The 22658-nt window shown below is 50.7% G+C and overlaps 1 protein-coding gene across 1 annotated transcript in view; it reads right to left on the reverse strand.

The window, feature by feature from the left end:
• LOC106738781 (cytochrome P450 2K6) overlaps positions 1-21730 on the reverse strand; it is a 47566-nt gene extending 25836 nt beyond the window's left edge. The window contains exon 1 of the mRNA XM_059720218.1: positions 21661-21730. The gene's annotated coding sequence lies outside the window, so the exon portion shown is untranslated. The remainder of the gene's footprint in view (positions 1-21660) is intronic.
• Between the last annotated feature and the right edge of the window lie 928 nt (positions 21731-22658).

The raw sequence follows: 22658 nt of genomic DNA on the forward strand, positions 1-22658 counted from the left end.
TTCAAGAGGGATGCGGATAACCTGGAGAGGGTCCAGAGAAGGGCAACTCGTATGGTCAAGGGCCTGCAGACCAAGCCCTACGAGGAGAGACTAGAGAAACTGGACCTTTTCAGCCTCCTCAAGAGAAGGTTGAGAGGCGACCTTGTGGCCACCTATAAGTTCATCACGGGGGCACAGAAGGGAATTGGTGAGTATTTATTCACCAAGGCGCCCCCGGGGGTTACAAGAAACAATGGCCACAAGCTAGCAGAGAGCAGATTTAGACTGGACATTAGGAAGAACTTCTTCACAGTTCGAGTGGCCAGGGTCTGGAACGGGCTCCCAAGGGAGGTGGTGCTCTCCCCTACTCTGGGGGTCTTCAAGAGGCAGTTAGATGAGTATCTAGCTGGGGTCATCTAGACCCAGCACTCTTTCCTGCTTATGCAGGGGGTCGGACTCGACGATCTATTGAGGTCCCTTCTGACCCTAACATCTATGAATCTATAAGTGCTGGGCCCCTTTTCTGGTTGCTTGTCCCAGCCCCTGGCAGGGCTCAAAGCAATCACATGGCCCCTCAGACACTACTGGGATCTCCTACCTCCCCTGCTAGTCCAAAACCAGATTACTGGTACAAACCGCAAACCATAATACAAGCCATCTGGCTGTAACAAAACTCCAGGCTCACCAGCTATATGACAAAACTGTCCTCATCCTTGGTTCTAGATCCCTGCAAGCTCTCAGCTCCTTGCTTGCAAGTCCCAGAGGTAAGAGGACTTCAGTCATTTGCTTTGCTACAGCACTCTTGCTTCAGAGCTCTTCTCCCTGTAGCTTGTAGAGTCAGACTGACTGCCCTTGCTGAGGCCCTGGGCTTGTATGCCTCTTAAACCCTGCCCCTTGTTGCTTTGAATTACCAATTTATCAAATCAAGAGCAAGACCTTATAAAGGGGGATAAGGCAAAATGCCGCATTTATTGATTACATGAATTAAACACAGAGGTTTGGACACACCACTCATACGGACACACACAGTCATCCTACACATCATTACACTCAGACAAACACAGAACAACCATTTCATTCAGATATTATAGTTACCAGCAGCAGTTGTTCAATAGGAGTACTGGGTGGCCGGCCCAGGCCTATTGAGAGAAGATGCAGATAGCAGGCTGGAGCTGGGTGAACAGATGCATCTGGAGTTTTTCCATACCCAGTGTCTGTTTTTGCAGTTGTTTCTCATGCATCTTCTGCTTATACCAATTTTTTCAACCAAACTGATCTCCGGTTGAGATCTCAGCCTTGGAGTGTCCTTGTTGCCCATCTGAGAGGAATGCACACATCCTGCTTCTCATTATCTCCTTTGTGCCCTAGGCCTCAGAGAGATTCTTCAGCCATCTATTAATTAGCTTACTAACTGGTAACTTACATATTTGGTGCCTTGTTGCTTACAAAACACAGTTAAATCTTCTTTTCCTGTCTCTATGCCATTCTCTCACCATTCACCCTTTCACACACACTCATACATAAAGGGCATGCAGAGTTTATTCACTTATGTCAAGCAAAAGAACACACAATGGAGTTTTCAAATTACTTACAGGACAAGACTGACGTGGTTCCAGTTCACTGCTATTACACTCTTTGGTAACATCAGCTACATTCATTCAGATCATGCTACACCCTTTCAGTCAGGTGGCTCCTAAGCCACCCACAGAAGTTTCCAGTTAGAGGCCTGATAGCATAAATTAACTGCACAACTGCTCCTTGCCTTGGGATTTGATAAAGGGATTTTAGCTGAATTACTGATATAGTCAATCAAATTCCAATAGCAATGTGCTATTGCTTAAGGGGAGGACTTTTATCCCCATTTTACAGGTGACAAATGGACACAGAGTGACTTGACAAAGATCTCAGGTCCAGGCTACTGACCTACCTTATGGTCACTGGATAGTCCTTGCTTTAACTTCTGTGAGAGAGAGAGAGCTCTCTCTCTCACAGCATGCGCACACACACACACACACACACACACACAAGTTAAAGCAAGGTCTTATATATAAAATGTAAATTCATTTTCATTGTAAGCATCTTTTTGAGAGAGAGAGGCTCTGCAAATGCTATGATCTCTGGTTCCCTGGGAACTGTTTTTGGGAAGTGGAGGCAATATATAGAGGGATTCATTTGTTTTGTTGGTATGGTGCAATTGCATATATTGCCTGAGAAACAGACAGCATAGCACCTTAGAGCTAGTGAGGAAACAATTTCTATTTCCTACCACCCCCTGCCCCCAACCTCGACACTGGGAACCAGCTGCAGCAATGTGAGTAGGGATTGCTGGGAATGGAGCCCACTGGAGGCCTGATCCCTGTGTCTTGCCAGTACTGCTAGGGCTGGTCTCCATGGAAACCCTGGCCCTATGCTGTCACAGCCCCGTCACTGCTGGGGTCTCCATGGAAACCGGCAGCAGCAATGCAGGCAGGGGTTGCTGGGAAATGGAGTCCACTGCAGGCCCGATCTGGCCCATGGGCCAAGTTTTGCTTGCCCTTGATCTATCACTTTCTTCCTCCTGTAAGGGCTTGTGTTTTGAGTCAGGGGGCAGCAGCTGTTCATTGGTGAAAAAGAGGGAGCTTCAAGTGGCTGTCACGGCGGGGTCTTCTCAGAGGGCCGTGATCTCCTCGAGGTCCCTCGCTCCGTGTCAGGCCGGCCCAAGGGCACCCTCTAATTCTCGCCCGCCATGTCTTGTTGGAAAAATATAAAAGGTTGGGAGGCTGCCTTGTGTCTTCCCTGGGCACGGCTACTCGGGACCTCTGTCCCCGCGGTTCTTCCGGACCCCCTGGGGGTCTCCTGATACAATGGGTGCTTCCTAGGCACCCCAGCCTTAAGGGCAATGCGTGGCTCCTACCAGCCCCTAATACTACACCCCAAGCCTCGCAGATGTAATAGATGTTGGTGTGTCTGTACACCCGCTTCCCGGGCCTACTCTATAGTCTAGCCCACTCTGGGCTCTCTCTAGTACCCAGCCTCTCACTGGGACTCCCGTCCAGCCCACTCTGGGCCTTCCCTGACGGTGTGGTCCCGCTCAGGGACTCTCTAGCGGGCCTCCGGTCCTTCCGGCCAACCGCACGGGTACCCTCTCTGATCCCGGCTCCCCGCGCTGCTACTCCCCGTCTTCTCGGGGGCAACCACAGCACCTTGCCTCCGTCTGAGGGGTGTTGCCACACTAGCCTGTGGCCGGGCTCGCTAGGCCCGTCTTGGGCTCCTCAATATGGCCCGCTCTAGGGCTCCTCAATAATCACCCCTCCCTGGGGCTGGGGTCTATGCACCCCGCAAGTGATGCCCTTGCTGGCATCTGCTGTGCCCGTCCTGGGCTCCCTAATATGGCACTCCCCCTCTTTGGGGCTCACCGTGCCCACCTTGGGCTTCTCAACATTTCGGTATAGCGCTCCCCCTCTTCGGAACTCACCGTGCCCACCTTGGGCTTCCCAATAAAATCGCCCCTCTCCCTGGGGCTGGGGTCTATGTACCCCACACGCGATCCAGGGTCTACATCCTCTGTCTGCAACCTACTGGTTGTGCTCCTCGCCGCCAGTCGCTCCTGCACTGGCGTGCGAGCTGCGCCTTCACTGGCGCTGTGAAATTAATGCGCCCTCTTGGCGCTAGCCTGCGCCCTCACTGGCGCTAGGGCACCCCACACTCTCTGAGGTCCCTATGATTGAGGCCTCCTCCAACCCCTACAGCCTCACCCAAGCCTCCGGGTGTAATATCACAATGTCACAGCAAAACCACAAGCCCCTAGGCTGTAACACAAACGCAAGCTCCAGCCGTCTGGCTATAACTAACTCAAAGCCCTATGGCTCCAACAACATGGCTCAATGTAACCGCGGTACTTGCTCTTAGGCGTCTCTCTGCGTCCTAACTCCAGGAGCTCCTGCCTCTCTAGCTGCTGGCAGAGAACTGCCAGCCTGGCCTCAGCCCTGGGCTTTATAAAGCCCAGGCCCTGCCCCCTACAGGCAGCTGGCTCCCCGTGGTTGGTCCGGCAACCCGCAGCTGCGCTCCTTAGGCTCTGCCAGGGCTCTCTCCCTGGCAGTTTCTCCTCTCTAGGAGCAGGCACCGAGGTGCCCTGCGACAGTGGCATTATTTTTTATATCATCATCTTGCTCCTTCTGGGTGAGTAAAGTGATTGCTATAAAATCTCTGCACTGGAGAGCATGGGAGAAGTTAGGCAGAGTTCATTATCACAAAGGTAGCTGGGAGCCCTTGCTCCTGTGAGTTTTTCTTTACAGGTGAAGTTCTTTGGCATGTATCAGCTGGTTTGAAGCAGTCTGGGAACACAAAGTATCTGCCAGTGTAATTTCGCTGGCTGTTTAATCTGGATTTTTGCCTTTTCACCTCAGGAGAGAGTGGCCAAAGAAGCAGAATGCATTGTATACCAGGGACGTAGATTCAAGGTCTTAATCTTGTAGAAATGAAACATTAACCTGTGGTTGACTAATACACAGCTTGAGTATCAGATGGTCTCTGGTACAAGCTGTCCCTGTTTTGGATTTCTCTCTGCACTTCTGTCATGGTAGGGTACTCTATGGAAGTAAATAATGGGTTTAAGACCTGGCATCTTGGCTGGGGCTCCTCTGGACTACAATGGCAAGCCAGCAATTGTTACAGCTGGTAACTGGGTCCTTTGTTCGGTCTTGTCCTAAAACAGTTCTAAGCATTTTACTAAAACCCTTGGGTTGATGTTGTGGCTTCCTCACCTCTCTCACACGAAGAGGAATTGGCTTCATTGAGATCTTGATATGCAGGACAGGAGTCGGTTTTGGCAGGAGTAACACCAGGGAAAATAAATTCTGCCCGGGTGTTCCAATGTGACCACATTTTAATACTGGCAAGCAGTACTGAACTATGACAGGGTTTAGTAATGGGGGAAGGAAAATGGGACTTTGAATAGATTTAGGAAACACTTAGCAATCAGTAGTCCACCTCAGCCCATAATTAACAGTTTAGTGGAGTCAGTATGTTCAGAGTTCTCTTTCTGTCTCATGGAGGGTGAACATTGCATCCAGCAGAGCCAGTGTAGATGCTAGCCCGAGCTTTCCCCTGCCCAGAGCCATCCCTTGGGTAGGGAGAATTGGGGCAACCTCCCCAGGCCCTGCACTTTGGGGGGCCCCATGGAGCTGGGCGGAGAGGCCACGGCCCCTTCCACAGGGCCCACCTGGAGCTGGTGGCTCATCCCCATGCCGTGGAAGAAGCGTCCAGTCGCTTGCCACCCCCTTCTCTGCCGCATGCCACCAGCTTCACATCTGCTGAAGAGCGGCTCGTCTGGGGCACACAGGATCTGCTTGGCCCTGTAGCAATGAAATTAATTTCATTGCTACAGCACTGCCATGCCCTGTCTTTGTGGGGGTCCCACAGCCCTGCGCAGTGTTAAAGGGCTCCTGCACAGGCTGATTTGCCCCAGGCTCCGCACCCCACCAGGGTCGGCTCTGCCCCTGCCTCACCATTGCTGTTGTCACTGCTGCTAGGGGGCATTGCTCTCACAGTGCAGCTCTTAATAGACCTTGAGCAACCTCAAGGATTTTAGCTCTTTTAGAATCTAGTAGATGTTGTCTTGCATGTGACCTACTAATACTCTAGGGTTTTCAGCTCTTTGAAAGCATGTGGGAAACAAGTTCAGCCTGAACCCACAAGAGGAATTTGTATATCACCAGTGCTTATCCTTTATAGCTGGATGGTAAAACACAACAACATCCCTGCTACCTTAAACTTCCCCTCTCTTCAAATCCAGTGGTGGTCCCACTACTGGTAATAACAGGTTCCTGTGTACAGTTTTTATCTGGCCTGGCCCTATTTCACCAATCCACAACCACACAAGGTGAATCGAACATCAGGCCGGGGTACAGAGACCATATTTCTAGAAGTTTTAGAAGACTGCTTCCTAAAAGGTAAAGAGGAAAGATCATTCTTGGCTTAGTCCTAAGTAGTGCACAGGACTCAGTGAAAAGGGTAAGAGTTACTCAGGTGCTTGGCATTAGTGACCACAATGTAGTTGGGTTTGACATCCATGTAGGAGGGGAGACAAGAGGAAAATCTACCATAGTAGCCTTTAATTTAAAGAAGGAGACTACCACAAAATGAGGAAGCTAGTTAGACAGTAATTAAAAGGGGCCCCTAAGGATGTAAAGAACTTGCAAGCAGCATGGGGATGGCTTAATAACACTGTATTGGAGGCACAAATGCATACTGCAAATCAAAAAAATAGACAGCAGACCAAAAGAAAGGCAACGTGGTTTAGTAGCAGAGCTGCAGAGGCAATAAGCAGAAAAAAAGTTCCTTTCAAAAAGTGGAAGTCAAATCCTATTGAGGGAAATAAAAAAGAGCATAAACTCTGGCAAATCAAATGTAAAACTGTAATAAGCTAAAAAAGAAGTTGAGGAGAAACTTGCTAGGGACATAAAAGATAACAATAAAAAATTCTTTATTTAGAAGTTAGAAGCTGAAAACCTGCCAGGGAGTCGGTTGGGCCTTTCGATGATCAGGGCGTAAAAGGGGTACTGAAGGATGATGGGACCGTTCTGAGAAACTAAATGCATTTTTTCCATGTGTTCATTGTGGAAGATGTTAGGAAAGTTCCCTCGGCAGATCCATACCTGTTTAGGGACAAGTCAGTGGAGCTGGCCTGAAATGAGGTTTCAATAGATGGGGTTGTAGAGGAAATCGATAAAATAAACAGTAGCAAATCACCAAGACCAGATGGCATTCACTGTAGACAGTGAAGAGTGGGTATAAATGGTCAGTTCTCAGGATGGGAAGATGTTAACAGCAGGGTCTCCCAAGGATCTGTGTTGGGTCTGGTGCTATTTAATGTATTTCTAAATGACCTGGAAAAACAGGTGAATAGTGAGGTGGCCAAATTTGCAGATGACACAAAACTATTTAAAGTGGTAAAGACCAAGGTGGACTGTGAGGAACTACTGAAGGATCTGGCACTAGTGAGTAGATGGGCAACTAAATGGCAGGTGCAATTCAGCGTAGATAAAGGTAAAGTGATGCACGTGGGCAAAAACAATCCAAATTATACCTACACTATGATGGACTCTATATTAGCTGATACCACACAGGAAAGAAATCTAGGAGTCATTGTGGGCAGTACGCTAAAAACATCAGCTCAGTGCTCAGCGACCGTCAAAAAGGCAAACGTTAGGGATCATTGAGGAGGAAATTGTAAACAAAACAGAAAGTTATCATCATGCCCCTTTATAAATTCATGGTGCATCCACACCTTGAATACTGTGCCCAGCTCTGGTCCCCACACCTCAAAAAGGAGACAGAAGAACTAGAGAAGGTCCCAAGAAGGGCAACAAGGCTGATTAGTGGTCTGGAGGGCCTTCCATATGAGGAGAGACTAAAGAGGCTAGGCCTGTTTAGTTTAGAAAGGAGATGCTTGAGGAGGGAAATGAAAGGGTTTACAAAATACTAAATGGTGAAGAGGAGGTCAATAGGGATTTATTACTTAGTCCCTCACACAGTACAAGAACTAGGGGTCACCAAATTAAACTAGTAGGTAGTACATTAAAAGTAACAACAGGAAATTCTTTTTCACACAGCATGTAATTAAAGTGTGCAACTCATTGCCACCAGATGTTGTGAAAGCTGATAGTTTAGCGAGATTCAAAAAGGGATTGGGCAAATTCTTGGAGGAAAGGGGCATCAGTTAGCTATTCAGCAGGGGAGTTAAGGATACAGCCTCTGAATCAGGATACTCACATGTTTGCCAGAAGGGGAGACTAGCTGTCCCATGCAGATGTGACACCCAAAGGGGGGTGGTGTGTGGGGGGAGGTAGCCCCTGAGTTTTAGCTAATAAATAGCTATAACAAATGTTAAAGGCAGTCTCGGACACCCATGGACAAGTGTTAGTGGCCCTCGAGATAAACCAAGACCAAATGGATAAATGTTTTGGGCTGCTAAAAAACCAACAAAATAAGAAATTGAAGAGCAAGTAATGTACCAGACCTATCAAGAAAAGGCACATGCCGTGTGCTCTGTGTGGGCTAGCCCTGCCAAAATAGCAAAGCTACCAAAGCTAGTTCTACTGGGTGCATCTACACATGCAATTAATTCAAAGTAATAAACTCCAGGGCAGTTTGAGCAGGAGTAAACTACTCCTGGGCACAGTGTCTACCTGTGTGCCTGGGATAGCAGCAATTTGAGCTGGGGTGGAGCAGTTTACACCAGGGCCTGGGGAACAAGGCACAGAGGGTCAGCCCCAGGCTTCAGGTAGCAGTCTTGGGCGGTGCGGGGGCTAGCTGGGGCACGAGGGTGCTCAAAGTGCAGAGCCACACGTGGAGAAATCAACCTCCCTGCCTGTCTCACTGCTCTAGGGCTGCAGCCCAACCCTGCCCCTCCTCCCCTCCCTTTAGTATACCACAGAGTGACTACATGCAAAGATTACAGAGGGAGAGGTAACCCACTCCTCCTCCTTTGTCCAGGTCCCTTTGTTAAACTTCCCGCCACTGACCGGCGAGGCCGGTCTTAAGCCAATGGTCACTCCACAAGGTGGTGGTGACATTTTTCAGAACTGACTGGTCAGCATCAGTGGGGCTCAGAAAATACTTGATTTTGGTTGGAACTTGGTGATGAGGGCAAAGGTTATAAGGGGGATCCCTCCATCTTGGAGGGCAGGGCTTTTTGGAAACACCGACTCACATCATACAACCCTGTTGTTTTGCTTTTACACACATCTTAGAAACTGGATGGTTTAGGTGGATACATAGTTTATCCCCCTCATTAAATAGCCAACATGTCAAAAAGGTTAAAAACAGTCAGTCTAAAAAGATGTATCATAAAACAAGGATTGAAATTCATTGATGAAAACCGTGCCGTAGATCCCACAAATGCGTGTTTAAATTTAGACACCAGCACATGTTATTTTGTATTGGCATCACCACAGCAGCATGGTAATTCTATTGTCGAACACGTGGGGCAAGGATGTGTCTGTTTACACATTCATTCCCCCGTTTTTGTTATTACTAAAATCTATAATGAAACCATAGACAGTAGTGGTAATCTGTGTAGTTGTAATGTTATTAAGATATATGGATGTGACTTTGTGTTCATAGAATCATAGAAAATGAGGGCTGGAAGCGACCTCAGGAGGTCGCATCTAGTCCAACCCCTGCTCAAAGCAGGACCAGCCCCAACTAGATTATTCCAAGCCAAGACTTTGTCTAGCTGGGTCTTAAAAACCCCCATGGAAGGAGATTCTACCACATCTCTAGGTAGCCTGTTCCAGTGCTTTACCACCCTCCTAGTGAGAAAATTTTTCATAATATCCAACCTAAGCCTCCCTTGCAGCAACTTGAGCCCATTCCTCCTTGTTCTGTCATCTGCCACCACTGAGGACAGTCCAGCCCCATCCCCTTTGGACCCCCCCTTCACGTAGTTAAAGGCTGCTATTAAATCCCCTCTCAGTCTTCAATTCTGCACACTAAATAAACATGGTTCCCTCATTCTCTCCTCATAAGTCACATGCCCCCATTTTTTTTGCCCTCTGCTGGACTCTCTCCTACTTGTCCATATCCTTTCTATAGTGGGAGGCCCAAAAGTGAATATGCTAGTCCAGATGTGGCCTCACCAGTATGGAACAGAATAATTACTTCCCTCGATCTTCTGGCAATGCTTCTACTAATGCAGCAAGGGCACACTGTGGGCTCATATTCAGCTTATTGTCCACTGTAACCCCCAGGTCCTTTTCTGCGGAGCTGCTGCCAATCAGTCCCCAGGCTGTAGCTGTGCATGGGATTGCTCAGTCCTAAGTGCAGGGCTTTGTTGAACCTCATGAGATTTCTTTTGGTCCATTTCTCCAATTTGTCTCGGTCACTCTGAATCCTAGTGCTACCCTCTGGTGTCTTTACTACACTCTCCAGCAGGGGCAATGTGTAGGGGTGCATGCGGGTGCACATGCACCCCTGAGTGTGGCAGTGCACACCCTGCAAAAAAGCGCCACCGACAGTGTCAGTGGTGTCTGCAGAAGCTCCATGCTTACTGCCACGGGGTTCCTGCTGCCACCAGTGCAGCCATGCCCCCCTAGCGGCCAGAGGCACACGCCATTTATGCCCTCCAGCTTGGTGTCATCTGTGAACTTGCTGAGGGTGTACTCCATCCCACCTTCTAGCTCATTAATGAAGATATTGAACAAAACCAGCCCCAGGACTGACCCCTGGGGCACTCCACTCGATATCAGCTGCCAGATAGAGATTAAGCCATTGATTACTATCCGTTGAGCCCAACAATCCAGCCAGCTTTCTAGCCACCTTAAAGTCCATTCATTCAACCCATACTTCCTCAGCTTGCTTGCAAGAATGCTTTGGGAGATAGTATTAAAAGCGTTGCTAAAATCAAGGTGTATCACGTTGACTGCTTTCCCCATGTCTGCAGAGCCAGTCATCTCATCACAGAAGGCAATCAGGTTGGTCAGGCATGACTTGCCCTTGGTGAATACATGCTGACTGTTCCTAGTCACCTTCTTTTCCTCCAGTGCTTAGAAATGGATTTTTTGAGGATCTGCTCCATAATTTTTCCAGGGACTGAGATGAGGCTGACTGGTCTGTAGTTCCCTGGATCCTTCTTCTTCCCTTTCTTAAAGTTGGGAACTATATTTGCCCTTTTCCAATCATCTGGGACCTCCCCTGATTGCCATGAGTTTTCAAAAATAATGGCCAGTGGCTCTGCAGTCACATCAGCTGTTGACTTGACAGCACCCCCAGATGCATTGCATCTGGCCCCATGGACTTGTACACATCCAGCTTTTCTGTCCCTAACCTGTTCTTTCACCCCTGAGGGCCACTCACCTCCTCCTCAAACTGGGCTGCCTGGTGCAGTAGTCTGGGAGCTGACCTTGCCTGTGAAGATCAAGGTAATAATGGTATTGAGTACTTCAGCCTTTTCCTTATCTTCTGTCATAAGGTTGCCTCCTCTATTTAGTAAGGGACCCACACTTTCCCTGACCTTCCTCTTGCTACCAACATACTTGTAGAAACCATTATTTGTTACCCTTCATTTCCTTTCCTAGCTGCAACTCCAATTGCTTTTAGGCCTTCTTGACTTCATCCCTGCATACCCAAGCAATGCTTTTATACTCTTCCCAAATTGTTTGTCCAAGCTTCCACATCTTGTAAGCTTCCTTTTTGGGTTTATGCTCACTGAAGAGTTCTCTGCTAAGCCAAGATGGTTGCTTACCATGTTTGCTATTCTTTTTGCACACTGGTGTGGCTTGTTTCTGTGCCCTCAGTAAGGTTTCTTTAAAACACAGCCAGCTCCCCTGGACTCCTTTCCCCCTCAGTGGGTGCATCTACATGAGACAGTTAACTGTGCACTAGCATAGTTTACTGTGCAGTAAGCATGTGCTTCTACATGTGCACATGCTTACTGCATAGTAAACTTTGCTAATTGAGAGTAAATTTCCTACCTGCAAATGCAAGTAGCAAGTTTATTCTCAATTAGTAATGGCGCAGTAGCACTCATGTAGACACCTGACTGGGAGCAAATCTGTTCCCAGTCAGCCATCCACCAGGTGGCAGGAGATTGCTCCCTGCCTCTGGGAGCTGCCTGCTGCCAGGGTGGGCCCTGCTAATGGAGCCTGCACCCTTACTCTGAGATTGTGACTAGGGAGTGGGGACTGGGAGATCCTTATCCCTCTGCTGTTGTGATTGGCAAGTGAGGGGCACAAGCAGAACTCTACACTGGCAGAACTGAGCGGGGCACAAACTCCCAGCTTGTTGCCCATCCCCTCCCGTTGCAGGCCCCCAGGAAGCATGCAGGACCCCATTACTAGCCAATCTGCTCCCACTTCCCTGCATGTGTAGACGCCTGCCCAGGAGTGTTTACTCTCAAGTAGTTTATTTGTAAATAATCTGATCCTGGATCAAATGTGTGTGTAGAGGTGCCCAGTCTGGCATCCCAGGGGATCCTGTCCATCAGTTCCCTGAGGGAGTCAAAGTTTGCTTTTCTGAAGTCCAGGGTCCTTACTCTGCTGCTCTCCTTTCTTCCTTTTGTCAGGATCCTGAACTCAATCATCTCATGGTCACTGCTGCCTAACTTGCCATCCACTATTACATTCCTCACCAATTCTTCCCTGTTTGTGAGCAGTAGGTCAAGAAGAGCACAGCCCCTACTTGGTCTTTCCAGCACCAGGAAGTTGCCTCCAATGCTCTCTTTGCACCAGGAAGTTGCCTCCAATGCTTTCCAAAAACTTCCTGGATTGTCTGTGCACTGCTGTATTGCCCTCCTAGCAGATGTCAGGATGATTGAAGTCCTCTATGAGAACCAGGGCTGGAGGCATTCTGGATGACTAAGGCCACTTTTCTGGATCTCCCGGAGTGGCAGAACACAACCATGTGGCAGCCTGTCCCTGTGGGCTCCTGCCTGGCCATTGCCCTGCTCAAGCTGGCCACATCTGCCAGCCTCCGCTATGTTGGCCACCTCTTCACCATAGGCAAGGCCACTGCCAGGGAGGCCATCCTGGAGGTGTGCCCTCCAGAACATGCTGGGGAACAACCTGCTCTGCGTGCATGATCCCCTTGGTGGTGGTGGTGGGATTCAACCCCCTGGGATTCCCCTAGTACATTGGGGCCCTGGATAGGACTCACGTACCCATCATATGCCCACCCTTTGGTGATCATCTCTGCTCCAGGTGGTGGGGCTTCCACTCCATTGTGCTCCAGGCCATTGTTCACCACTGTGGTGCCTTCATGAATGTGAGCACCAGCTGCCTATGACACCTGCATCTTTTAGAACTCCATCTTGCCAGTGCTAGTGCAGAGCAGGCACTTTGTGTTGGGGGAACTGGACTTTCAGCTGGCTGTGGTGGTGGGTTCCCATCTCGAGTTCACTGAGGCCAACATCCCTCAGGTCTTTGTCAGAGCCTGCATGCCACATAACATCTGTGAGGTCCAGGGGGAGCTATTTAATGAGGCATGGGCAGAGGAGGCACAGTTGGCAGAAGATGCCTGGCAATAGGAGCACAAGCTGTGGCAGCAGTGGCAGTGGCGAGCCCCCACACTGAGGCTTTAGGTGAGCCACACACTCATCAGTGGAGGACAGGGTACTGGGTGCAAGAGGCTCTGGCCAACCACGTCCTCCTGCATTCCCTTCTGTAACCTTCCTGGGTAGCCGTCCATGGACCCCTGCCCAACTCCCACCCCCAGCACCACACTCACTGCAGACAGTTCTCTGAAAAGCAATTTATTCCCTTCACAGAAACAGACCGCACTCCATCCCCAACAACAGAGTCCTCCCTCCCTCCCCACAGCACCCCTTTACCAATCACCCCACCCCACCCACCACCAATAAAACACCCTCTTCCTTGTGTAAACTGTGTACATGATGTGTGCCCTCCTAGGGTGGGGGGCTGTGGGGTGAGGGTGCCTAGGGGGTGGAGCTCAGGGATAGGCACCCAGCACTCCAGCCTCTGGTTCTGCCATTGTGGGTGCACATGCTGCATCAAGCCCAGTGGGCTGGGGGCTCACCCAGGGGTGACAGTGGCTGCTGCTCTCCTGGTGCACCCATCTGCACCTCCTGCAGACAGTGACCAGGGCCAGCAGGGCCCACACATAGTGATGGCCCTGCTATGGGCAACTCCTGCTTTATGGCTGCATGGAGCTGGGGTGAGTGTTGGGGCTGGGCCCAGGCGGAAGGGCTAGGTGGTTGGGGGCTCAGTGTGGGGGTGGGGGCAGGAACTACTGGATGGTTGATGTAGTGCTGGACCTCTGCCCAGGCCCATGGCGGGGTGGGGGGGGGGGATGCTGCTGGGCAGCTGCTGGGTGCCAGGGGGCAGGTGGGGCTGCACCCGGGGGCAGGGCAGTGGGTAGCTTGAAAGTGACCACCAGGGCCAGGACAACATCCAGCACCTGGCGGTCCTCCTCTGCCACCTCCACTGCCCTGGCCACCAGCAGAACCTGCTGCTCCAGGGCTTCAATGTGATGCTTCTCCAGGGCCAGGAGCCTTGGACTGAACTCCTGGTCTGCCTGGTCCTATGCCTCCTCATGGGCGACATTCTCTGCCCATCAAGCCTCTTGCCAGGTGACAACCTTCACCCACCACACCCATGAGTCCACAAGCTGCTCCTCGAATGCTGTCACAAGCCAGTGCAGCAGGAGGGTCCCATCCTGGGTCCTCCTCTGGCAGAGCTGGTGCATCCATAGTGCCCCAGCCAAGGCTGGCAGTAACCCTGAGATGCCATCTGCTGCCTCTCCCCTGTGTGAAACTGCAGGACCTGCAGAGCCATGAGGAAGGGTCTGTTTGTGAGCATTTGCAACATTTCTGTGATAAGATGCTCTGTAGCAGGGGGCCATGTGCTGCCAAGCCTCAAATCAGGGATCATGTGTGCATGGGTGCCCACAGGTCATGGTAAGCTGGCCATGCAGGCCCAGACGCAGGTGGCCACAGACTGATCCCCCCATCTGTGTTTGCTCCACAGGGGCTGGTGTGCTGTGTGATGCTGGCCACAGGCAGCCTGGCTCCCTCTTTCCTAGGCCTGGGAAGGCCATGTACCTGCTGCCATGGCTGCAGAGCCACTTCCCCCTCTTCTCCTCCTGCAAGCTAGCCTGTCTCTTGTGCTGCTGCCAAGCTCACAGCACCCAGGCTTGGTGGGCATGGGGCTCTGGGATGACTGGGATACAGAGCTGCCCCTGACCTCCCCACAGGGGGCACTCCAGGGAGGTGCCCTGGGTCTGCCCCCACAGCCTGTGACAGAGCTGTGCCCTGAGCATGCCCATGTTTTAAGTGTCCTGGGCACAGTGTGAGGAACTGTTTGCACAGACTGAGGAGTGCCCAAACCACTATTCCTTGCTGCTGCTGAGGGCCATGGTGCCCTGGGCACACCTGTGCACCTGGCACAGGACTCTGAGTTTTGATGGTGCAGCGGGCAAGCCATGCTGCCTCACAACCTCTGCCACTGCCTTGAAGGCTCCTATGGCTGTGCTACATGTTCCTGCCCCCTGCAGCTGAGGAGGACACTGCTGCTGGCATCAACACATTCCTCAGTATGTGAGAGGCCTGTGCCCACCTAGCTGTGAGGGCAAAGGCTGCTCAATACAGTTTTCCACTGTCTCCTGCCTCCCTGTGTGCTGTGGTGGTGGGGGACTTGGGGACCAGGGGAATGTGGCCAAGCCAGATTGGGGAGGGAGGGGCGATGCTTGGCCAGGGTGGGCCCTCCCCCAGTGCTGGGCTTACCAGGTGGGTGTGGCAGAAAAGCCTGGCAGCTTTGGGTTGGTCCATGCTGGTGGCAAGGGTGTGCAGCTCCTCATGGTGTCCTGGGTTAGAGGTGTGCAGCATGTGGTTGCCTAGGCAGGGGCCTCCTCTAGGGAGGAGTTGGAGCTGCTGGTGTAGCAAAACCCCCAATTTTTCTTTTTTATTTATTTATTTATTTAAAAATACATTCCCTCCCCTTCCCTAACCATTTCTGACTTTCTCTCTGCCCTCTCTATCCCTTATAAGTAGTTATAAGTAGTCATAGATAAGCTAAGTTCTTGTATGCCATTATTGTGACAAGCCCCTTTTTATATTGTAAATACAGGCAACCCCTGCTTAGTGCTCCTAATTGGTTCCTGAAAAACTGAGCATTAAGTGAAATGAGCGTTAAGTGAAACTGAAAGTTTTTGACAACCCAAGATGGTGACTACAAGTGTTTTTAATGACCCAAGATGGCGACCGCAAGCATTATAATGAAACTTGCTGCACGCTAAGTTGAGTCGGGTATCAATTTAAAATGAGTGTTATAGCGAAACAGCGCTAAGCAAAACAGCAGTAAGTGGGGGTTGCCTGTAGGGTTCTGGTATCTTTGCATTCATTTTTATTATTTTATATTGTATTCCTATTATGTTTGTATTGATTTTTACTGCTTTATATTGATAATGTATGATATAGGCCTATTCTTGTAAGTTAACCAAAGTAATGTTAACCCTCCATCTTATAATGTTAAGTGTCCATCTTGTAATGTCAAGTCTCCATTTTGTGTCCCCTGCCTGGGCATACCCTATTGTAACTGTGTTCCAACTCATACCTACCCCTTCTATGTAAATCGGTTCCCTGGATGAGAGAAAATGAGGGTGCTTTAGACATAATGGTAGCAGGTCTAAAAATAGCTCCTGCTCAATGACCGGACCATCAACTCAACGACTGGACTATCATCTCAATGACTGGACCACCACCTTGCATTGACTCTCCCTGAAACCACAAACCTACTCCCAGGACACAATATTTGAAAGATAAAGACCCTCAGGAAACCAGCAACATAGAAACAAAGAACAGAATAGAAACCAGAAACTCCACCGTTGTATCCCACTGGACAATGAGGACACCTGGAACTGCTTGACCTCATCTGAACAGGATTGGCCCTTGCCTGGACATGTCCTGCCATTTGCAGTCACAGGTAGCCCACCTGTAGTAAAAGGGGTGGTAGAGCGTGACCTCCCTGGGACGCCCTCTCCATCTGGACCAGCACTATGCTGCGCCACCTGTCCACCCAGAGGCCCTGCCGGCAACCCTCCTCTGGACAACACCTTGCTGGAGGAGACCCTGGCTGGCCATCGAGGATCAACTCTCAGCCTGGGATAGGTAGCTATCACCCACCTTCTTTCCCCAAGCAAGGAACCTGAACTCTGTCTCTGCACACCTGGACCTCAAATCCCTCCATTAAGCCTTTCCTCTCCTGCTACCATTGTGTGTGTGTGTGTGTGTGTGTGTGTGTGTGTGGGAACCAATAATTTCGTGGGGCTGTATAGTGCGTTGCCTATTTAATAAAACTGTTATTTTGGAACCCTGAGTTGGGTTTTTGTCTTACTAACCTCCTGGCCCCACTCCAATCTCTGCTCTCTGCCCCTCCGACCTTTGTTCTGTCTGTCTGTCTGGCTCTCTCTGTCTGTCATCTTGGCTCCATCTCTGCCAACTCCAAAGCCCTGGCTCTGCTCTCCTCTAAAGTCCGGCTCTGCTCTCCTCCAAACCCTGACTTTCACCACCCCTCACTTCTGCTCCATTGACTTGCTGTCTCCCAGCTTCTGCCCTATTATCTTGCTGCTTTCCCAGTCTCTCCCAGCCGTCTCCGCTGACTGTCTCCTCCACCTCCATTTCTGCCTCCATCCCTCAGCTGCCTCCCCCAGCTGGCCCTCTGATCCCTGCTTTTTTCCTTGGCTTGTTCCACCTCCCCGCACCCCTCACCTCATCTCTGTTCTCTTTTACCCCCCTCATCCAATCTCCATCCTCTGGCTTTCTCTTTCTCTCCTGACCTTCTCTGTGTCTCCCTCCATTCCCAGGTTTCCCATCTTTGCCCTGCCACCTCCACTTTCTCTCCCTGGCCAGATTTCCTGGCTAGCTGCCTCCACCTCCCAGCTTTCTGTGCCATCCCAGCTTTATTTCCTGGCTTGCCTCTCCGCTCCCCTGTCTCTGCCGCTCCTCTGCTGTCCTTGGACTCTGCCATTGCCCCTCTAACCTGGCCCTACTGTCTCTGCCATCTCCCAGCTCAGCCCCCTGACTTCTCCCAGCTTTTTCCCACTCTGCTGCCTGGTCAGCTCTCTGTCACCCTCCCAGCTTATCTCTGCTCCCCCACTATGTCTTTTCTCCCATGGCTTCTGCTCCAGCCACTTTTTCAAGCTGCCCTCTTCTGTCCCCTGGCTCCTCTCCGCTGTCTCCTGGCTTCTCCACTCTCTCCTGGCTTTTCCCAGCTCCTGGCTTCTGCCCTTTGATCCTCCCCGTCTGCTGCCCAGTTCCCCAGCTCTCCAGCCTGGCTACGTCCACCTCCACTGCCTCCGCTTTCTTCCCAATCTCCTGAGTTCCTTAGCTTTCCCTGCCGCCTCTGCTCACCCCTGCTATTTTCCAGCTTTATCCTTGCCAGCTCCATCAGCTGCTTGGCTCTCTCCCAAGCTCCACAGCTCACCACTCCACCTTCTCTTTCTAGTCCCAGCATGTCTGCCGGCTTTTCCCACTGCCTCCAGCCTCCTGGCCCTGGCTCCTCACTTTCTTCCCTGGCTTATCTCCCAGTTTCCTCCATCTCCTGGAGCTGGCCCCAGTGGCCACAAGCCAGTTGCACCTGGGTCTTGGTGCTGCCAGGCCTGGCAGGTGTCTGCAGTATCCTGTGGGGTTGGATGGTGTGGCCCAGGAAACCATATGACACTGAGGTGCTAAGGAGTGGTGCCAGGGTGCAAGTAGGGTGCTTCAGCTGCCCTGCAGCCTGTGCTGGGGGAAGTAGTAGCCAGCTGTCATCACAGGCTGCCTGCATATGCCCCTAGGCCCCAGTGTGCCCACAGACTTTAAGGCCCTGGGGCTGGGGACAGGAGCAGAAACAGGAGAGGCTCTGGACCCTGGGGCAGAGCTGAGGCTGGCCTCCTAATGGCAGGGCTGGTTGGGGGAAAATTTGCTGCTGGTCAGCATCTACATGTGTGTTACTTTGCAGTTACTACTTGTGAGTAAACTTGCTACTTGCATTTGCAGGTAGCAAATTTAATTGCAAGTAGAGCAGTTTACTGTGCAGTACGTGTCTGCTCATGTAAACCACGCAATTTGTTATAAATAAGTTTGATAACGAAAAAGAAAGAAAATGGAATGGTTTGGTGTTGCTTCTAGTTTATTGAAAGCACTCTTATGTAGCACAGAAATTTAACATACTTTACAAGGCCAGAAATGGCGATTAGATAATTTAGGCGATCCTGTATATCTTAGGCTCTTAACTTTGATCAAACAACCCTTTTATTCATCCCTGTAATTTCTCTTTGGCTAATGGGTACCTTCTAAAAAAGTGCACAGTCCCTTTTCTACAAAGGAGCAAAGGTTACAATACATATTCAGTATCACAGCACATCATTTTAGGTGCTTTACCCCCTAGTAGAATCTGCAACCTCAAATGGACAGAATTAGGCCAAAATCCAATTTCCTCTCATGTAGGTAAGGAGTGGCATTAGGGGTCTCCTAGCAAGCTTTAGATCTTAATTACCTCTGTGCTCAATAATCTAGGGCTGAGGGCACACGTCAAGGAAAACAGAGATCAGGTTTTGGGCTGTACTGACCAACAAGGGGTTGGAACCTGTGTATCTCCCATTTCTCAGCAAAATTGCCTGTCCACAAGTTCTTTGTGTTAGCTGGAAGTCAGACCAGACATTATTCAGCCATTGCAGCCTGCCTTTTTTCCCTGCTATACCTGACTGTTCCTATGCCATCATTCAGATAAGGCGCACTGAAGTGCGGCTTTGCCTGGTGTCACGCAAGCTGCCCCTTCCATCTCCACTACCCGCATTGTCATAATTGGGCAATTATAGGGTTAAAGTGTTAGTCTTTATTATTATGAGATAGAGGGTGGAGCTCTGATCTCAAGCTCTGTTGTTCCAGAGTTACTTTCATTTTCCCACTTAGGTGTTGTTGATTCCTGAATAAAACAGCATGAGGTTTTGGGCCTGCAGAGAAGTAAATCTCAGTATGCCTACACCCACCCCCAACATACCCTATTATGTCTCACTCCCACCCTTGTAGGTGGAAGGGCCGGCTGCGCTAGCACAGGGTGGAGCTGCTGCTGTAGGCTCCCCTGGTGCTCTGCTCCCTCTGGGCAGCAGGTTGGGAAGCATGGGTGGGGCTGCAGCTGGGCTGGAGTGCAGACCCTGGGGCTGGGGCAAGCTGTAGCATGGAGCCAGCACTCCTGGGCAGGAGTAGCATGGAGCAGGGTGTGGGTGTGAGGAGAGAGGGGCATGGGGACCCCTCTGACACTCCCCCCATGGCACGGAGCTCTGGCAGGCAGCAGGGGCAGCAGCAGCAGGGGAGGGGGTGGGAACCCTGCTCTGCTGCCTGGCTCCAGCCAGTGCTGCAAGGAGTGCAGGCCCTGCCAGGCCGTTTGTTTCTCTGGCACTCCTCGCACTCACAGCGCACAGGAGGAAACTCCAGGTACTGGAGTGGGCTGGAGTGCGGAAAGCATCTGGCTCCAGTACCTGGGGCTTCCTTCCTGTGCCCTGCAAGTGTGGGGAGTGCCAGGGAAACAAATGGCTGGGCGGAGGCTGTGCACATGCAATGATGGCCAGAGCCCGTCACCAGCGCCCCCACCTGCTGCTGCACCATGGGGGAAGTTTGTGGGGTCCCTACACCCATCTCACCCTCCTTCACACTCCACAACCCACACACACAGACACACAAAGACATACAGATACATACACCCCCCCCCCCCCCCGTGTTGCCCGCATTTATTGCAGGCTAGGACAGTGTGTTCCATAGCCACACCCCCACACCCCACAAATGCCACACAACCCCCCAACATACCTTATGCCCCCAATACACAGCCACACCCCCCACACACCCACACCACCCTAAACACCTCCACACCCCACCATACACCCTCCACCATAAACACACACGCACCCACCCACCATGCACCCCCACCATAAACACGCAAACACCCCACCATCATACACCCCCACCATAAACACAAACACACACCATGCACCTCCTACCATAAGCATACCCACCCACCATACACCCCCCCACCACACACACACACACACACACACACACACACACACACACACGACTAAGAATTTATTTTTGAGTTATTATACAATCACCTTGATATACAGTACACAAACACAAATCATGACAAAATTTTTTAGTGCATGATTTGTTTTTTTCTGGTTCTAAGATGGTACCCACCCCCCTCCCAAAAGGAGTATTGGGGGTGGGGAAGGATAGGGACTTCTGATGGCAAAGGTCAGGGGTTAGGGGCAGGACTTCTGGTCCTAAGATGGTGGCTAGGGGGTGGGGCACCTGTCAAGGGGCAGGGCTACCCATGCAGTTCTCGATAGCTCACCAAACCTTGTTAAGCAGCCCTCCACCCAAAATAATTGCCTGCCCCTGATTTAGATGCATAGTTGGCTAGAGCTAGGGAGTTGGTCTGGGGACAGAGCTAGGCAGCCTTTCAGCCATGGTCTTAGACTACTGCAGTAAGAAACCACAAGTACTTTTTACATCACTGATCATCTCTGCTCCTGTTTACTGATTTCAGCAAAGGAGGAAACTCAAGAGAATAACTATTGGACAAGGGATTGCCGTTCAGCGCTTCTGGAACCCAAGGTTTCCTGACAGAGAGGAACCACCACTATGGAAGAAGGCCATTTTTCTGTTCTCAAGCCAGAGAAATTGTACTCTTCAACAGAACTTGCACACAGCTAATTTGGGAGAAGAAACTTGGAAAATCCTCAGAAGAACATATAGGTCCATCTAGCTCAATATTTTGAATCTCACACGGGCAGAAGTCTTGCAACAGTCTTCCTGTCAACTTTCTTAGCAACCTGCCACACAACACAGGAGGCACCTGCTAACTTACTACACGGCAGGTTAAATAGTGTTGGATAACAGATGCCTGAGCTCGACAGCCCTGGTATAAACTAAACTGCCCATAGGAATAGCAAAACCACAAGGAAAACCCAGACAAATGCCAGGTGGGAAGGATCTGAAATGTGAATGTGTTTTGCTTTCACGTGGATGAAAACCTGTAATCTTGCAAAAATGAGAATCTAGGTTCTCACTCACTGTTACTGAAGACACAAGACCGTACACCTATAAGCTGTGAGAAGGATAGCTATGGAATACCAACTACCTCCCATGTATCTACTGAGGATGAAATAGAGATCCCTCAGCTCAGTTTTCTGTCAGCAATGTCTTCACTTTACCTTCCCCAGGGTGCACCAATGTCCAGGAGAATTCATCTGACAGATATACTCCCAGCACCAGGCAATGATCTGCATGGACTAAAAACAGTATGTGAATACAAAAAGGGGGCTTTGGTCAGTAGTGCTGGTTGCTTGTTTTCTATGTCCAGTTAAATTATTACTTTTTCCCCCAGTTACTGATTACTAACATAAACAAAAATCTATTTCTGCTCTGCTGTAAAATGTGGAAAGTGCTTTTCTGCTGGGAAAGGGAGAAAAACATTGTGTTGGAGTTCTGACCCTGAACAGGAGAGAGCTCGCTAGTATTCAGGATGGGAAGGTAAAAGAGATATGTTCCTTCATAACACAAGCCAATGGATCTGATCTCTGGGATGCATCTGGGTAAGTGGGGAAAGCTGGAGTTTCCCTGATTGCCTAGATGCATTTCTGGGAACTCCAGGGCATGTCTGGGTAAATAGGGAAGGTGTTGTCCCTGGGATCTCTGGTGTGCATCTTCATAAATGGGGATGACTTTCCCCACTTTCTCAGACGTGTCCTGGAGATCCCTGCTGCTAGCAGCAGACTGTTCCTGACCCCTCTGGCCCTGCACCGGGTCCCTGCAGCTGCCAGGGGGTGGCAGAGAGCATGGGGCCAGGAGACAGCTGTCTCCTGGGGGGGCTGGGACATTGCTCCCTGCCTCCAGGGCCCAGCATGCTCCACCACTGGCACCCAGGTAGGGAAAATGTCCATCTGCCCTGGCAGCAGGGAGCTCCCAGCCTTTGCTCCCTGATCATGATTGGGAAGCGGGGGCTGGGAGGTCCCTGCTGCTGGGGCGGGGGGACATTTTCCCCACCTGGGCTCTAGTGGTGGAGCCCGCCCTGCCAGCAGGCCTCTTTCAGGGTCAGAGAGCAAGCTCCTATCCCATGCTGTCCAGCTGACCAGGAGCACATTTGCTCCTGGTTGGCCACCTCCACGTGCTGCACAGTGCAGTAAGTAATTGGAGTAAATTTGCTGCTTGT

The sequence above is a fragment of the Alligator mississippiensis genome, unplaced genomic scaffold (genome assembly GCF_030867095.1).
Source record: "Alligator mississippiensis isolate rAllMis1 unplaced genomic scaffold, rAllMis1 scaffold_27, whole genome shotgun sequence".
Classification (NCBI taxonomy): Eukaryota; Metazoa; Chordata; order Crocodylia; family Alligatoridae; genus Alligator; species Alligator mississippiensis.